Genomic DNA, 19,632 nt, shown 5'->3' with positions numbered 1-19,632 from the left:
GGCCATTAGGTGGCCGGCCCTGCACAGCTGCTGGGGCAGCGGCCCGGGGGCATTTGCCTCCCTGCCATCGGGCCCAGCCCGCTCCTGCCAGTGACAGATACACGCACAGTAGTCCTAAAACAGGTTCATGCGTGAATAAGTAGATGGACGTGATTAGAAAGCCTTACATTTTGTTTGGCTCCTGCACAAGTTAAAAACTATATAAAGCACCATTCAAACATCTACTACTTGGAAGTAAGTGAAAATGTAAGTGGCTACGTATTCTTGAATCGATGTGGACACTACTGGTCAAAAACACCTAAGAAATGGCCGAATACTGTATATAGGAACCTTAGTACTGGTTTTGAACTACAGATATAATATCAGCGACACAATGGTTAGCATGTGTCTGTGGTTGGAGCATGGTATTCAGAGTTATGTTGGGCAGGAAGTCAGGTAACAATGAAAAGGAGAGAAACAGATGCAAAGTAAAACAAGAGGAGGGAGAGAAGAGTATGCAGTAGAGAGAAGACAAGAGCAAGCTATGGTGCAAAAAGCAATATACAAAGAAAATATGACAAAAGACAATTCATACTAGGAAGAGGCCAGCATTTTTGGAGAAACATAAAGACAAAAGTTAACACAAGAGGCCACTCTGGGGAAGAAAGGAAGAGTGAGAAAAGGTAGAAAACACAAATATGGAATATATATTATAGGCTCAAGGATGATCAAACCATAACTGGAACTGCTCGTTGTTTTCTTCTGACAGGTAAAAAAATCTTCATATATTCTTATGCTGGTTAATATAATATATTTTATATATACGGTATATATGTACACACATTCACAACAACCACAATATCCATCCACCGTTCTAATGGAACCAGAAATCTAATGTGTCCGCACTATTGCCTCACTCACTCCCAATTGTTTTATAATCTGATTATTATTGTCTCCTAAATGTAATTTTTGAAGAAAACTTTAATTCTGTTTTTTAAACTGTGCAGTTTGGTCTAAGTTTAGTAATGACCACAGCAATGATTGTGGTTAGGTATAGTACTAGCAAGCCATGCTTTTTCTGAATGGACAATGGCTTTTCATATGCATGCTTCATTTTAACAGTAACAGTAATTTCAGTCTCCAGTATAATATACATTGATTGTGAGCTACTTACTGTATAAAATGGCAGCTTCCTCTGATCTATTTCACAAAATGGAGAATCAGGGAGGATGCTGCATAGAATACACAGTCAGATATATTAAATGCAGATAATTCAAGATAAATACATAAAAAGTAATGCTAGAACTTCATACGTGTTAACATTTTATATTTTCTGTAGGTTAGACGGCATTAAAATGATTCTAAGGTGCCCTAGTCTGCCTTCATGAATGCTGAAAACAATTCTCCCTTGCAATATTACTATCATCACAACATCAATTTGTACTTTAACAAGTGTTAACAATAGTGTATCATTTCCCAAACCGCGTTAGATAGCGGTCAGCTGGACAATTTATTGGCTACAATGCTTAACGAGTAACTTTTAATTTTTACATAAATGAGTAGTACATGTGAAAATAAGAACCTTTGTATAATATCTTATCAGAGATGGGTCACTTCGAATTTCAACACCCGATCCTTTTGTTTTCGGTGGAGATAAACCGCCGTACCATCTGTCTGGCATCAGCTGAAAACACATTAGCATTCGCCGGATAGCTATCTTATGGGTATGGCCAGATTTACTCTCCCTTTAAGGCTAAGTTCACATTAGCGTTTGACTGCGGACTTCTTTCCTTAAGCTCCGCCTACTTCCGCATGCGTCCTGCGTACCTATCTTTAACATTGGGTAGGCAGGGACATGCGTTGTATGCAGATGCGTTCCTCGTGCGTCGTTTTGACACAAGAGAATGCAACATGTTGCGTTCATCGGGCATGTCAAAACGACGCACGCGGACGCATAAGCACACAATGCATGTCCCTGCGTACACAATGTTAAAGATAGGTACGCAGGACGCATGCGGAAGTAGGCGGAGCTTAAGGAAAGAAGTCTGCAGCACCACGCTGCGGACTCAAACGCTAGTGTGAACCCGGCCTAACTTGCTATTTTTCTTGGTTCTTATTTTCTTTTTTTCTTTCTTGTGGCTTGTCAGATACACTAATCGTTACTTATTTCCGAGAAACATAAAGGATCAGATAAATGTTAATCTAGTATGAAGTTTTCTGATTTGCTTCAATTGCAGACATCAATGGACTCTCTATAGACTTTACATTGTCGCCAGATCCCATTGAAACCGACAGAAATCTAATCCAAATGGTTGACTTTTGAATATCTATGTTACTAACATAATTCACAAAAATATCTGTAAAAGTTTCAAGAAACATATATGGTGAAGAATGTACCTACAGTATACTGCTTGCCAATAGCCACACTTGTGTGTGAGATCATGCCTTTCCCTTTGCAGCCCACATAACAGTGAAATTACAGAACTTGGCTATATGTTTGGTTTGGCCAGCTGGATAAAACTTGGCAGTCCATGTAGTTTATTCAATTTTACTAGGTTTGTTGCAGTGTTTTGGGATATTATTTTTTGCAGAAAATAACCTAAAACATATGTCAATGAGGTTTGTTGGAGCTAACCAGAAAATTAACCACTTTATGAATTTTCACTTTAGCCACTTAGGCTTTTTTAGACTCTGACTTCCAATTGTTTCAGGAAATGCACATGTACATGAATAGCAATAGATTGACGCTGACCCTATCTTTTGTATTGCAGCATCTAATGAGTGTGTGCAAAGGTTGTGTGAAAGGTAGGAGAGATGGGATATTCCCTACTATAAATGGTGGATCGAGTTTTATCAGCTGTGTATAAAGGTATTATCAGTGATTGTAAAACTGCCTCTGCTGATAAGGAACATGTTGTAAACTCTTCCTGAAACAAAAGGATGTTAAAGTCTATAATACCTATACTGATCACTTTCAAGATTGATTGCAAGAGTACTATTTTTCATTTTAAATAAAGATATTGATATAAAAAAAAACATAGCAATTTAAAGAAAAAAACTGTTTTAAACAATAGATAATTTTCTGAAAACACATTCCCTTTAAGTCAGCATTTTTATTTCAACTGGCTTCCTGGAGGTCCTCTGACTTCGAAAGTAAATTTTAAGATAAAAAATAATTAGAAATAATTGTAAAATAAGAAGTGGCAAATATCCATATAAATAATAATAATAAACCTGTGGGGAAAAAAATGGGAAAATTCGGAGTTATAGATTTTATTGTGCACTGGGCTCTATATCAGCGATATTTCTTCATGAGAAATAAACATAAAAATGTACATACATATCTCTGGATAGAGAGGGAAGACTTTTTTGTGTATGTTTCATTGCTGCCGGACAGGACCGGTGTCAGCACTCGGCCCACCCAGGCAAGTGTCACTGTGCGGCCGTGTCTGCTAGTAATGATACGGACAGACCAACATACAAACAGAATTAAAAGCGCAGTATCGGCCCCTCTGCGTCACTACTAGCGGACACGGTCACACATTGTACTCTGCGCAGCCATGTCTGAGAAAGTGACAGCCATATTTCTAATGTGTCTGTATGTCTGTGTGTGTGCATGTATGATGTGTATATCTATGTATATCAGTGTGTATGACTGTGTATATATTTATATCTGTTTATATGTATATTTGTATGCAAATTGCCTCTTCAGAGAGAAAGAGGACTTGAACTCTATAGCGCCACCTGTTGGAAGTAGGCTCTCGACTGGGGAACCTTACCCCTTAGACTCCAGTCCAGAGCCTCTCACCTAGCCAAATCAGATCTCATGCTTCGCACTGACGAGGGCCAATAGCCCGAAACACCGTATGTGCATATTGAGATTCTGATTTGGCGTTTATCCTAAGTCATATTGCACGACTCGTTAAAGGGTTGATTGTTACTTGTAGGATCGCTACTTCCAACAGGTGGCGCTATATAGAATTCAAGTCCTCCTCTCTGAAGAGGCAAATTGCATATAAAGTTTCCCAGAGGAGCATTGCACGGCGAATATGCCTCCTTACCTTGACAAGCCAGAGCTGGTATGTCACTCTCCACATGTATGTATTTTTCTGAATTTGTCTTCAAATATCTATATGTACGTATGTCAGTATGTGTACTTATCTGTGTATGTTTGTATGTGTGCGTGTCTGCTTATTGTATGTGTGCATATCTGCATACTTTATGTGTGTGCATGTCTGTGTATTGTGTGCGCACATGTCTGCAAATTTTATGTGCGCATGTCTCAATATTGTGTGTGCATGTCTGCACACTGTATGTGTATGTATGTATGTGTACTGTCTGTGTGTGCATGTCTGCGCACTGTATGTGTGTGCATGTGGAACGCCCACCAGGGCCGTGGGGTACTCGGTAGCGGGTCTGGTATTTAAAGGGATGTGTCATGGCAACGGTGATCCGGTCCGTGGCACTGGGAGCCCATGTTAAAGGGACGGCCTTTAAATGGATTTGTAAAATAATAAACGTTTGTGACGCCACCTGTGGTATTCGGTCAGGGATGACTGATGCTGCTTAAATGGGTCCACTGGGGTGATGTTATGGCAGCTGGGATGGTATGGCTTCCCACAGGTGAAGCTGGGTCCCCAGGGCTCCCGTTGTAGAAGGGACAGGTGGTAAGTGGTGTAGAAAGAAATGGAGGACACAAGGTTGCAGTCTCTATACTGAAGGGTTCAGGCAGCCACAGTCCAGGGTACCAGACCACAGGTGCTAGAATGGTCCGGCCATCTTGGAAGCGAATCTGGAGTCTCCCTTACCAGGTGGGGTTGGAAGCCTTCCCTCTAGCGCTGTGGTGTAGTCCCTTGCTGCTTTAGGCCTCACACAAGATCCTCATGCTTTCTCTCTGTCCCCTTTAAGTAGGACACTAACCCGTACGACAGGTAACTCAAGCCTTTTTACAGGATCTCTATCTGTTACTGTGTCCTCGGGTGTTAATGGTGGACAGGTAACTTGAAATCTAGCTATCCACCGGTTTCTGCCATGGGGCATGAAGTTACCCCCACAACCTCGGTCTTCTGGCTACCAGTATATGCGCTCAGCGTGGAGGAAGTTCAGTCACAACTTCTCTCTCCAGTTCTTCACTTTGCCTTTGCTCCTTCCTCCTTTCAGTCTCTTTACAAGTTGCTCTGCTCTTTTTTTCCTTCCCAGGAGCTGCAGAATCACTCGTCTGCATGGCCCCAGCTTTCCTTCCTCTCTCCGCGCTCTCCTCTCACCAACTGTCTAACTCCAACTGCCTAGCAACTGACTCCTCCTCCCAACCAGAGAGAGCAGCTCCCCTGAAGTTGGGTGTAGAGCTCCCCCTTCTGGCCTGGAGTCAGAACAGTGTTGTATGTGCTGAATACCTGTTAAAGGAATCCTTCCTCGCTTCCAAGCATGACATCACTCTCCCAGTGAGGAAAGCAATGCCACTGTAACAACCGGTTACCTGGGGTGTTACACTCATCTGCTTAATGTATATGTGTGCATGTCTGCGTACTGTATGTGTGTGCATGTCTGCATACTGTGTATGCATTAGCAAAAAAAGGAGAAAAAAGTTCCAGCACCAGGCATCTCTTCATAAAAATATTCTATATTTTATTTTCATGTCAAGGAAAAAAACATCTTGCGGGACGCAGCCCCTAAATGGCTGACGCGTTTTGAACAGAGTTCTTAGTCATAGGCATATGAACAGTACATAAAAACATCCTTACCCATTCCATTGAGTAAAACCATGTACACCTGTTACTTGACATGATTGGTTTGCATTCATTACAAAATCAAATGTGAGACCGCCTACCAGAAATCATGACGCCTATACAGGTCACCGCCTCCTTGTCCACACAAAATAAGTTTGCAAAAGACATCTCTACTAACTCAGTGTATCAACTCTATCAAAAAAATCAAAAACAAAACATAGTTGTTATACTGAGTAAGTAGAGATGTCTTTTGCAAACTTATACTTACTTTTACCTATGAAAATAGTGGGCTTCTGCACACCTTTGGTGTAGCCAAGAGCTCGTTGCACTGTTGCATCCCATCAGTTTGCATCTTGGGGTCTTCTCCTGCTTCTGATAGACAGCACTCACTTCCTAGAGAATGCTGCTCCAAGTGTGAACGTATGCTTCCTAAAACTGGCTGTGCCGGCTGTGAGCACACACAGTTCATTGTAGGAGGTCACACAGTGGCCAATTGCGTTCTCCTACCTTAAAGGGCTTGTCTGGCCCTAGGCTACAAGTCTGCAGTCACTTTATGTGACTGCAGACTTGTGAATCCTCACAACGCGTGTACTGTGAGGATTCTTCGGTGCTGGTGCAGGAATGGTGGGCTCGTGACCCCAAATATATGATTTGCATATATGCAGTATTGTGCTGACTAGATAGGTGTGGCCGCACACCTATGCAAGTGTTTTGAGCGAGGCCGGATACTATCTAGTTGGAATGTGGCTGGAAGTAGGCAAATCGCATACTTGTGGTCATGACCACCGGTTTCCTGCAACGGAGAATCCTCACAGCCTGCAGTGCGCGTTGTGAGGATTCACTAGTCTGCAATCACATAGAGTGACTGCAGACTTGTAGTCTAAGGCCAGACAACCCCTTTAATCTTCTGGCTCTTTGTGCTTGTACATCGGAAGTGCAGTGAACAACTTCAGAGAGGGCGGAGAAGTCCGATTCCTGCCTTCATTGCATCACCAAATAGGTGATAACCCCATTGCCACCAATAAGAACATTTTAGCAGCTAATTTAAAAAAGGGCCACTTTATCTACATGTGTTGAATTACGTTCAGGGGCTTTATATATGTATGGGGGCTTCATATGTATATGTATGGTGTTTCAGAGCTCTACACATGTAGATATGATGTCAGCTTTTTATATTAGATGTTAAAATGCTATCATTGGTGGCAATGAGGATAATGATTTAGTGATGCAGTGAAGTCAGGAATCGCACTTCGCCCTTTCTGAAGTCGTTCACTAACACTTCCTGTGGACCAGCGCAGTGTGTGAGAAATGTAAGGTCGGAGAATGTGCCTGCGGTGTAGAACTCTGAAACCTCATGAAAAGCTCCCATACAAATATGAAGTCCCTGTACAGAATGCAAGACATGAAGATAAGGTGGCACTGTTTGTTATATTAGTGGCTAAAATGTTATAATTGGTGACAGTGGGGATAATCACCTATAGTTAAGACAGGAGCTGCACTTCTTAGCCCTCCCCTCCTCTCTGTAGGCACTCACGACACATCTGGTAGAGCCAGCGCAGCAAGACGTGTCGGAAAAGAGGAGCAATGGATGAGAATGTGCCCGGCCACTGTGTGCATGCCCACCATGAAATGTTAGTGCTCATGGCCTGCACACACAAGCAGAGCAACATTTGGTCTAGGAAGCCAGCGCTGTCCCTCAGAAGCTGCGGCAATCACCAAGATGTAAATGAAGGGGTGTAGCAGAGTACCAAGCTCTTGGCTGCACCAAGGGTGCACTGAAGCTCCATCATTTAAAATTATTTTCTATGGCACTTTACCAGTAACAAGTACTGTGTAGTATGATTGTTATAGGGGCTAAGATCTCTAAATCACTGTATAATAATAAGTTTAATAAGAATTTTAGGAGTGACAGAGTCCCTTTAATGTCGGAGTCTTGAGATAATCTGGTTGTGTGGAGGAGGGGAAGAAGCCATTCATATCTCAGGGAATATTTTATTTGGCTAAATTGTGAATGCTAGAATTGTCCCACTGGGTTAGGTGTAATCAGCTCTAACTTATCTTGTGATCGACACCTTGCCCAGTGTCAGAGACGGTGGTCCGCCACCGATTATCATGTGATATATTCCTTATAAACACAAGGTGTAATTGTAATAATTCATATTTCCTTGACTTCTAAAATCACATAGTAAGATAGATGTATCATTTTACATTGCAAGATTGGGATACTTGTGAGGAGGCTGTTGTGTATACAAACCTCCTTTTGGCACTGAGGTCCATTATTAATTATGTTACTTTATTTATCTGATTCATCTCCTTTGGTGATGACCCTTTGTAGTATTTTGTATCAACAGTTGGATAAATTGCTACTCCTTAGTGGCTGTAATTCCAGTAGAGTAAGGTATAGGCTTTGCTTTAGGTCAACATGCTATGTTCTCACTTGTTAGTGATATCAAGTGCAGAAAAACAGGAAACTCATTATTTTTCTCGAGTCGAAAATATGGGGTTTGGAAACATCAAGCTCATTTTTAATCTAAATCTTCTCTTTCAGAAGTTTGGTCTCTTTTTATTGCTCTTGATTGTAGCTAGGGCTTGCTTCCAAATTTGTAATTATACTCATCAAGAAGCCAGATAACAATGGTCTATTGATAGAGTCTTCCATGCCTATTTCCTGTACACTGAAATTCTTTGAAATATCCTTGGCAGATCGTCTATCCAAGATTAATCCACATAGTCTACATAGTTTTATTTTAAATTATGCAATTATCATCACAAAACCAAGGTTATTGAGCTTTGTTTGACTTGGATGCCACTAAGGTCGTTCCTATGAAAGTTCTGTCCAGATTTTGTTTTTGCAGAGGTAAATACATTGGTTTACCCAAACTACTTTATCAGTCACAAGTTAACTAGGGCAACCAAAAATGGCATTATGTTTATTCGTATACAAAAGATTGCAATGTACACCCAATATGTTCTTCTCTTTTTCGGCAAATGTTATTGTGAACCTCCATTAATGGAGTTTTCCAGGAATAGTGTTCTCGGTCTTATCGGCCAGGACCCTGTGTAAATAATAATAAAAGAGCTTTTACTCACACTCCCCGAGTCTAGTACTGCCTCTCCACCGCTGCTCTAGTGATTGTTTACAGGCTGCAGAGGTGACATCATGACTACAGTGCACCACACAGCTGCAGACAGTCACTGAGGTGGCTCGTTTTACCTACATAGGCAGTGCTGTTGGGGTCAATGATTGGCTGCAGCAGTGATATGCTCTGTAGTTGTGATATTACTACGGTAGCTTGTATACAATCACCAGAAAACATCAGAGAGGCAGCACTGGACCGAGAGAAAGTTGAGACGATAGGCTGAAGAAAGCTATTCCTGAAAAATCCCTTAAACAATTTAATAAATGTGCAGTAGTTTATATAAATTTATGTTATAGCATATTCAGAGCAGAATAAAAAAGAGCAAAAAAATTAAGTAAAAGTTTTAAGAAGTCTCTTCATCAGATTTTCAGTGGAACTGGTTCTATATAGTAGCAGAAAGTCCACAAAAAACTCTGCAACTGACAGAATAAAATAATAAGATTAGGGCCCCTCAATTCTATCACACTCTGAATGATGACATAACAAACTTACAGATGACTTTTGTCTTAATACTTTATTCTGGTAGATATTCTAATCAGGCAGGATCCAGTTGTTCTTCTCCAAATAAGTGGCGTGATACTCTATAAATCATAGGAGCCAAAATATAGTGTAAACCAATAGCAAATTTTACTTCTAAAACGCAATTAACAGAAAAGAACATAAGTTAGACAGAACATCAATTTAATCCAATATTTTCTGATATTGGATTAAAGGGGCTGTCCACTACTAGGACAACCCCTTCTTGATAAAAATGGTTGGCCCCGATAAAATAATAAAGCTTATACTCACCTCCTGTGCCGGTGCCATTCCATCGGTGTCGGCACTTGCAGTCCCGGGGCTCTTGTACGGTTGTATGACACGTGGTGACCGGAGCACAATCAGCGCTGGTGTCACTGTCCCCGTCTTCAAAACAAATCGAAAATGAAGAGGAAGTCTACGCTGATCCCTAGTTTTCTCTTCATGTTCAATTCGTACAAAGGCGGTGACAGTGACGCCAGCGCTGATTGGGCGCTGGTGTCACATGTCACAACACCCCACGAGAGCCCAGGGAGAGCGAGTGCTGACACCACGGGAACGGCGCAGGCACGGGAGGTGAGAATAAGCTTTATTATTTTGTGGGGGCCAAGTGAGGGTATGAAAAGAAGTTGTCCAAATAGTGGACAATGTCTTTAAATTGATGTGCTGACTGTCTTATGCACCTTTGTGAGTATGTTAAATGCTATTGGTTTTCCACTATGTTTTGGCCCATCTAATTTACAGGGAATCATGTCATTTATTTGGAGAAGAACAATTAGGCGTTGAAAATATCCACCAAGTGTAAAGCCACAATCCAATATTATTCAGACTGTGATAGTGTTGAGCAGCCAAAACTCATTATTTTATACTTTCTATAAATTGCAAGAAGTGTATCCTTTTCTCTGGATAGCCAAAAAGTAAACTTAGTTAAGCCATTACTGATTGTAGATAAAGTACTACTTTATGTAAGTACTAAGTATGTAAGGGTATGTTTCCATGGTCAGTATTCGCTGCGGATTGGACGCTGTGTACATCCGCAGCGTCCAGATGTTACAGCATAGTGGAGGAGATTTTATGAACTCCTATCTACACTATGCGTGCAGGGACGCCTCAGGCTTCCCTGCGGAGATGGACATGCGGCGCATCTTTCTAGACCTCAGCATGTCAACTTATCTTGCGGTGCTCAGTCTCCGCAAGATAAATATCACAGTTCTATGTATAGGATGCGGTGATTCCGCATGGTTCAATGAACACAGGCGGAATCACAGCACATACAAAAGCCGTCAGCGCTGTGGACGGAGCTGCATCCAAAGCATTGTCAATACTGACCGTAGAAATATACCTTAATGAGGAAAAGTTTCCTCGCTAACTACCAGGCTGTTTGGGTCGGAGAGTGGTTTATCTCAAACAGTTGCATAATGCACAAAGAAATCTTATAATATTGATGCTAAAATTAAAAAGTTTAAACTCCTGTCAGAAAGAGTTATACATTACGCAGAGGCAGTGAGATATGTGCTGATTGGAACAAACTGCATGCTGGACATCAGCTAGAGAAGGAAATATTCCCTTTTCCTTATTATATCAATATTTAACAAACATTTAACATTGTGGTTTTTGAGGAAAAGACATGACCGCATATGGCAAATACAGTTTCTTACCTTGCAACTGCCCACCTTTCTGCACCCAACCCGTAGACTATTATGCGCCTTGAAAATAAAAACATTATTCATCAGTTCTTTGGATAATATTGGCCACAGCGGCCAGTTTATTAACAAACAATAACAAATACATATCAATTATTGATGTACTCTAAAATGAGGGGAGGGTTCTTGGAGCTAAAAGATCTGGCTTTTATTTAGCAATATCCAACTAATTCAACCACCATGTTACCCTCAGCCGTAAACCACCAGCTCGAGGGCACCAAATAACCTGTTCAGGGAAGACTAACCACCAAAAGCTCCCAGGGTAAGACCCCGTCCAGAGCCCATAGCCGAATGCCAGATCAACCCCACCTCATTTTAACTGTCTGGAATTTACTCACAATTCCTTCCCTGACGAATCAGCGAGCGACAACTCCAAGAACCCCACCCCCCGCCAACCTAGCCACTATGACAAAGTATCACTCTACTCCATCTACTAAAAACAACCATCATTCATGTAAAATAAATTTTGTTATCCTGCTCCACTCGTAAATTTATTTTTTAAATAATATATATATTCTTTTATATATATATATATATATATATATATATATATATATGTATATATATATATATATATATATACAATAAACAACCCCTTAAAAGATATTTGTACATAAAATATCCCCCACACGTTAATCCAACCAACTAACAACCAAAAATAGGGAGGGTGGGTGGGTCTTCACTCTCTGGATTCTTTTTGAAAATGGTGATATTCCCGCACTTTTTACCTGCCCAAACTAATCACTAGGCACGCCCCCTATAACCCCCCTTCTTAACCTCAACCAATCCCTGTCCGTCATTTTACCCCTTCTGGAAACCCTCCCCTAGCCAACTGCAGTCATGGGGTGCTTCCATCTAGCTATGCCTATTCCAGCCCCTATCTTTATTAAGACATCCCTCACAATTTTGTAAATATTGCATTATATCTTTTCATGGGACAACACTGAAGATATGACACTGCTATAATGTAAAGTAGTCAATATACAGCTTGCATAACAGTGTAAATTTGATGTGGCCTCTAAATAACTCAACAGACTGCCATTTATATCTAAACTTCTGGTAACAAAAGTGAGTACATGCCTAAGTGAAAATGGACAAATTGTGCCCAATTAGGATATGTTTCCACGGTCAGGATTGGCTCAGTATTTGCTCAGGATTTGACGCAGGTAAAATCTGCACCAAATCGGCATCTGAGCTCACTGGCAGGTCACCTGCATTTTTGATGCGTTTTTTTTTCATGCGGATTTGTATGTGTTTTTTGTAAGCTAAATAAAGATATATTATTTAAAAAAAAAAAAGATTTGTGATGTCATTTCTGGTCCAACCTCCTCTTTAACATTTGTCCAACCCACACTCCATTACACACAGATAGAGGGATAGATAGATAGATAATAGATAGATAGATAGATAGATAGATAGATAGATAGATAGATAGATAGATAGATAGAAGAAAAATGAAGGCAGCACTCCAAATATTTCAGGTGAAAAAAGGTGAAAAAGTTTCACAAAGGCTCGGGTGGAGCCAAAACGTTGCCCAGGATGAGTGGGGCTGAATAAAGTTTTTCACCTTTTTTCACCTGAAATATTTAGAGTGCTGCCTTCATTTTTCTTCTGTCTAACTTGGCAAGTTTAGAAATAAATATGACAAAACAGCATGGTAATTATAGCAATCTAAGATTTAAGCAATAAATATACCTTAACATACCATGTTACCAATAATAGGACTATAAAGCCTACACCAAATATCACATAGAACCACAACAAAAGATGATCAAAAGGCCATATTATGATTAAAAACCACAAAGTTTATTGAGAACTGAAATATACAAGCATATAACCATGGTGCACAATGAGGGGCAAAGACGTACCCACTGCACACTATCACCCATACAAATGCACAGCCACGGGACCTTTATGGCAGCAAGGTAAAAGATGTTGCTAAGGCATATCAGGGGGTAGATACAAATATAATTAAAACAATACCAATCTCCCAAATTGATGCTACAACCCCAGATTTTTGCCCAGAATATTACATCCTATCCCCACACTCAATATCTAACTGGGCTAGTATACCCCATAATGCATGGCAAGTGCCCGGGAAATTACCTAGAAAGTTGCGGTGGATGTATCGCCAATGTCCGTGGTAGCGCGTGCGCCCCGACGCGCGTTTCAGTCTCCTTTTTCAAGGGGCCGTAACATGCACATAATGTCCCCATGTTTTATAGTAAACGGCTACTGCGGATAAACCGCGCAACCGGAAATGACGTTCCTACCCCCGGATGTGACGCGTGTGGTTGCCCAGTCAACGGCAACGCCAGCAAGCGTCGGCGTCACCACAAGGGCGGGGTCTCGCTACAGACGCCGAGAGCATGCAGACGCGGCAGCAAGTGGACACCACACGCGTCAGGGGCAGGAACTGGGAGGCAGCCCATACAATCAAACGCCCCTAACACTACGAACATATAACATATAATGCAGCACCCCAGAGTCCTGGTTGTTGCAGTACTGTGGCTCCGCCACTATGGGGAGCTATGGTACGTCTGATTGCACTAAGGAGTTTCTCTGACCAGGTACACTCACACCACACTTCACACTCCGGCCACCAGGGGGGGTGGTCCTATTTAGTAGGCCACTCCTCACAACTCTGGTAAAAACTGGGGGTTGGACAGGAAGAGAGGGAGAAGTAGCTGGGAAGAGCTAGTGAGAGGACCTGTCAGGGATGGGATCCTGGCAGACTCCTCAGAGCAGAACAAACCAGTGAACAACGGGAATACAGCAAAGAGGAATTAATACCAGAAGGAGTCGTGCTGTTAGACCGAGGCAACATCCTTCTGAGGCGCAAACAGTCGGTGGCCGGAACGCCGAGCAAGTAAGAGACTTTAAGTACACTGCAAACCACGGCCGGACAGCCAATTATAGGTTGGCTGTCTCACTTAACACCTAAGCAGACAACGGAGGCAGCTGTGGGAGAGGGGCGACTCTAGGGTCCCGGAAGAACTCCAGGCCTACCCCGTCATACGGGTGCGTCCTACCATATCATCTGGAGGACGGAGAAAACGAACATCAGAGACAGACAGAAACAGTTGTGAGGACTATCCCGGGAGCTCAGCAGGGAAGAACTACAACACTCAGCGCTAGAAGGTAGACACTGATTCCCACCTGTAAAGAGAACTCCTGATGTGCCTTTGGACCGGCCGGTCTCTGACAACCCAGTTAACAGCGCTCTGGACTGAGGTCTCCAACACCTTCAGTAAAGAGGTAAAGAGACTGCAACCTGGTGTCCTCGTTATTTATTGCGACCGGCACTTCACAACTGCACCATTATCATCATTTATTGCACTGGACGTTCCCCCACTGACAGACAGGGCCACGGACCGGGTCTAGCCACCGTGACAACCCCAGAACGGAGATCCCAGAGGCCCGGCTCCGGGTACCCCTCGGCCCTGCGGCGGTGTGGGGGCGCTCCAAATTTGGCGTCACGAACAGGATCTACTTAAGCCTGAAGAATCAGGTCATGTGTGCCTTGGAACTGTGATTTATTGCGCTTGAATTGTACTTTATTGAAAAGACTGTGTATTGCCATTTACCGCCAAAATTCGCCATTGCCGCGCACGGAGGGAAGAGCCTTAGCTACGTGGGCGGAATCAGCCAAAAGAAGCGCGGAACGGAAAGCGCGGTAAGGCGCCAATCCCAGAACAGGAACTCCGACCTCCAGCAGGTTCGTGGGAGGAAGGGACAGCCATGTCTGAGTCGGGAGGAGAGGAGGTGGCGGTCGCAGCCGCGGACGCAGGGGCAGCTCCGGTCCCCGCAGCGGACGGAGCCGCGGCCCTAATACCACCACCGGTAGCCGCAGAACCCGCTGTTCCTCCCAACCAGCCGGACGCTGCCGCTAACACAAAAGCCATAATGCCCTTCTCTATGCCGTACCTGCCCGGAGCGGCTTGGCTTCCGCGATACTCTGGGGAGTCGCATACGTTCACTGACTTTAAAGAGGGGCTCTGCAGCCTGCTCGAGTTCTATCCCCTAACCGAGCCTCAGAAGGTCCATATGATAACCGGCCAACTCTTTGGGGCGGCTCTGAGAGAATTGAAATCCTGGCCCGCTGAGGATAAAGAAACTGCACAACAGATTTTTGCCAAGCTTAAAGCCACCTTTGATACTCGCACTGCTACGGAAATTAAACTGACTTTTTATGGATGCAAACAAAGGCCACAGGATAGCTTACGGGATTATGCCCTTAATCTCCAGGAAGCGATGCGGGCCATTAAGCAGAGTGACCCCGGCAGCATGCAGGATGAGGATAAAATCCTGAAGGAGCGGTTCATTGAGGGGCTCCTGTGCAGTCACCAGCGGGGCCAATTGCACTTCCTGGCCATGCAAAATCCAGACTTGACTTTTGCGCAGTTTAAAGATAAAGCTATCCAGGCATTGCAGGAGCGACAGCCCAGCCGCGCAGTACCACCCAGGAGCCCCGCTCTCACATACCACCAGGAGGTGGCATCGGATACCCCAGTTGCCGCGGAGGCCGACGCCCAGAGCTTCGAGGACGACTCCCCTGCAGGACTCCGTCTCCAGATGCAAGAGCTAACCAAGAGCATTGCTGCCCTGGCCCGGACGGTGCAGTCCCTACAGGAGGCCCCCAAAGAGAAGATCCAGTTGGCTTCCAGCCCGGAGGATGTCCCTTGGATGCGACAGAGGAGGACTCCGCCGACCAGGAGCCGGCCCGACGATCGCTTCCACCAGGATGGACGACCCATCTGCCGCCGCTGTCACCAGGTGGGCCATCTTGCAAGGTACTGTCCTTTAAACGAGCAACCCCTGGGGCAAAGGGCCAACCCCCAGGAGTAGGACGGTCAGGCCCGCAGCATTGGAGAACCAAGTATATTGGAGGACGACCAGTTCTCCCTGTAGTGATTGATGGAATCCCCTTGAATGCTTTGCTGGACACCGGTTCTCAGGTGACGACTATATCTTACGTGCTCTACAAACGGTATTGGGAGGACGCTGATATTACTCGTGGCCCTGACGATGATTTCACCATAATCGCCAGTAATGGTCAGCCGTTGCCACAAGTGGGGTATAAGGAGGTCACCATCAAAGTGGGGCGGGTGGAATTGAAAGCCCAAGGGATTGTGATTGTTGATATTGATCGCCGAGAATGTAATCCCATGATGACTCTTGGTACTAATGTTATAGAAAATTGTCTTGCAGAAGTGATTGTTTTGTTGCAACAGGTGGCAGAAACCGCTGGCCACAGTGAGCAACGTGCCCTGCAGAAGGAAATCAGAGCTCTGATGCAGAGACAGCAGGTAGAGCTGACTGGTGGTGAGATTGGTCGTGTCACTGTGAGTGATTCAAACCCCATCGCGATACCCCCCAAGAGTGAAATGTTAATATGGTGTCGAGCAGCCATAGGCCTCAGGGGTAAGGACTACCAGGCCTTGGTAGAACCCGTATATTCAGACAATAGGCCTACTGTTCTGACAGCCCGGGGGGTGGTCGACGTCCGTCAGGGGAGAGTGCCCGTACGTGTCCTCAATTGTGGGGAGGAAGAGGTTCACCTCACCAAGTATACCACGCTCGCCAAATTGTTCACTGTCAATAATAATGTGATACAGACACCTGAACCCTTGGTCCCGTCAAACTTGGCGGAGAACAAAGGTTCTGCAGAGCCCTCGAAGGACTGGTGTCGGGAATTGCATGTGGGCACTGACTCTACCCCATCCCATCAAAAACAGGGGGCCTACAGGGTGGTACACGAGTACGAGCAGATATTCAGCAAACACCCCTCAGATTTTGGGCAGGTGAAAGGGATCAAACATCACATCCCCACGGGAGATCACCGACCCATAAAAGAGAGATATCGCCCTGTACCCCCAGCTCATTACCAGTGTGCCAAGGACATGTTGCGGGAAATGAAGGAGGCTGGGGTGGTGAGAGACAGCTGTAGCCCCTGGGCAGCTCCGTTAGTCCTTGTTAAAAAGAAAGATGGTACAATGAGGATGTGTGTTGATTACAGGCAGTTGAATCGCATTACACATAAGGACGCATACCCACTGCCTAGGATAGAGGAGTCTCTGGCTGCCTTAAAATCTGCTAACTACTTCTCTACCTTAGATCTCACCAGTGGGTACTGGCAGGTTCCTGTAGCGGAGGCGGACAAAGAGAAGACGGCCTTCACGACGCCAATGGGTCTCTGTGAGTTCAACTACATGCCCTTCGGATTGTGCAATGCTCCCGGAACGTTCCAGAGGATGATGGAGTGCTGCCTGGGACACCTGAACTTTGAAACCGTGCTGCTATATTTGGATGATGTCATTGTCTTCTCTAAGACCTACGAAGACCACCTGAAGCACCTGGCCGAGGTGTTTGAAGCCCTATCCAACTTTGGCTTAAAGGTGAAACCGTCCAAGTGTCATCTGCTGAAACCTAAAGTGCAGTACCTGGGCCATGTGGTGAGCGCTGAAGGAGTGGCCCCAGACCCCGACAAGGTCACAGTGATTAAGGACTGGCCAAAGCCCAGTGACCTCCACGAAGTCCGGCAGTTCCTCGAGCTGGTAGGCTATTACCGGAGGTTCATTAAGGACTTCACCAAGAAGGCCGCACCCTTGCAAAACCTGTTGGTGGGCCAACCAAAGAAGACCAAGGGGAGGAACACCCCCTTTGATTGGAACGAAGAGCTGGAGGAATCCTTCACCTGTTTGAAGTCGGCACTGACGGGAGAAGAGGTACTGGCTTACCCCGAATACGACCAACCATTTGTGCTGTACACAGATGCCAGTAATGTGGGACTAGGAGCCGTGCTGTCTCAAGTCCAGAAAGGCAAGGAAAGAGTGATCGCTTACGCCAGCAGGAAACTCCGTCCCACGGAAAGGAACCCTGACAACTACAGTTCCTTCAAACTGGAATTCCTTGCCCTTGTCTGGGCAGTGACAGAGAGGTTTAAGCACTACCTGGCCTCCGCGAAATTCACCGTCTTCACGGACAACAATCCGCTAACGCATCTGGGTACTGCCAAACTCGGGGCTTTGGAACAGCGGTGGATGGCCCGGCTGTCCAACTATGATTTCACCATCAAATATCGGGCAGGACACCAGAATGCCAATGCCGATGCTCTGTCCCGAATGCCCAATTTACCAGAAGTGGGAGAAGACCCGGAGGCACTTGAAGAGGTGGAGCTGCCTGCCTTCCATCGCCCCAAAGCCACTCAGAACTCTCACCATGTGAAGAACAGGCACAAGAACCAACCGGATGCCACGCTGAATCCCCTGCCCCACCACGGATGGGCAGAAACCCAGGATAGTGACCCCGCGGTCCGTCAGGTGAAGGAGCTCTTGACGCAGGCTGGGTTGCACCCTGGCCCAGATGACCCACAAGAAACCCAACAGCTGTGGAAGGGGAGAAGCAAGCTGTTTATCCATGATGGCGAGCTGTGCAGGAGGAGCATTGACCCACGTACTCATGAATTGGTGTGGCAGATAGTGGTGCCCAGGCGAGATGCGCCCATGGTTCTGGGAGCCTACCATGATGGAGCCGGACACTTCGGATGGAGGAAGCTAGAGAAGCTGCTCCGAGGGAGGTTCTATTGGATTGGCATGAAGAGAACCATTGAGAAGTGGTGTCGGGAGTGTGGTCCATGTAGTCTGCGCAGGAAGGACCGTGACAGTCAGCGGGCTCCCCTGCGGCCTATCATCACCAAAAGGCCGCTCGAACTGGTCGCGCTGGATCATGTGAAGCTGACACCTAGCCGGTCGGGCTATATCTACGCCCTTACTATCGTGGACCACTACTCCAGGTTTTTGGTGGTTGTGCCTGTCAAGGATCTAACGGCCAGGACTGCCGCCAAGGCCTTCCAGCAACACTTTTGTAGGCCCCATGGCTACCCAGAGAAGGTACTGACTGATCAGGGACCTGCATTCGAAGCGGAAGTGTTCCAAGAATTCTGCCAACTGTACGGGTGTAAGAAGATCAGGACCACACCGTACCATCCTCAAACCAACGGGATGTGCGAGAAGATGAACCAAGTGGTAATTGATTTATTGAAGACCTTACCCGTGGAGGAACGGAACCTGTGGCCGACAAAGTTGCCTGACTTGGTGGATATGTACAATCACATCCCAGTAAGTTCCACCAACTGTACTCCAGCGTACCTGATGCGAGGAAGATCTAGTCGGTTACCCGTTGATCTGGACATGGGGGTCCTAGTACCCGAAGATACCTCGCCGGATGCAGATTGGGATGCAGAAAGGCAGCGAAGGTACCGCGAAGTACAGGAGTGTGTAGAGAGAAGTCTCGCCCAGGCTAGGCAGAAGCAAGAAAGGGACTACAACCAACATGCTCCTGCGATCCCCCTGTCACCTGGTGAGCAAGTACTTAAACGAAAGAGGAGATTACACAAGCTCGATGACCAATGGGAAGCGGAACCATATACCATCCTGCCATCCGACTTCGACAACACAAAGGTCTGTCTCATCAGCAAGGACAGAGGGGAGACCTCGACAGCGGTATCCAGGGATCACCTTAAGGTCTGCCCCGATAAGTTGAAAGAGAGGGGCACGGCCCCAGAAA

General features: G+C 45.2%; 1 protein-coding gene across 1 annotated transcript in view; it reads left to right on the top strand.

Moving 5' to 3' along the window:
* The first annotated feature begins 469 nt into the window (after positions 1-469).
* The window catches only part of LCK (LCK proto-oncogene, Src family tyrosine kinase), a 181,452-nt gene continuing 162,289 nt past the window's right edge, over positions 470-19,632 (top strand). The window contains exon 1 of the mRNA XM_077296013.1: positions 470-748. The gene's annotated coding sequence lies outside the window, so the exon portion shown is untranslated. The remainder of the gene's footprint in view (positions 749-19,632) is intronic.

This window comes from Ranitomeya variabilis, chromosome 3 (genome assembly GCF_051348905.1).
Source record: "Ranitomeya variabilis isolate aRanVar5 chromosome 3, aRanVar5.hap1, whole genome shotgun sequence".
NCBI lineage: Eukaryota > Metazoa > Chordata > Amphibia > Anura > Dendrobatidae > Ranitomeya > Ranitomeya variabilis.
Note: the sequence above shows the minus strand (reverse complement) of the source record. Positions and strands in the feature narration are given on the sequence as shown.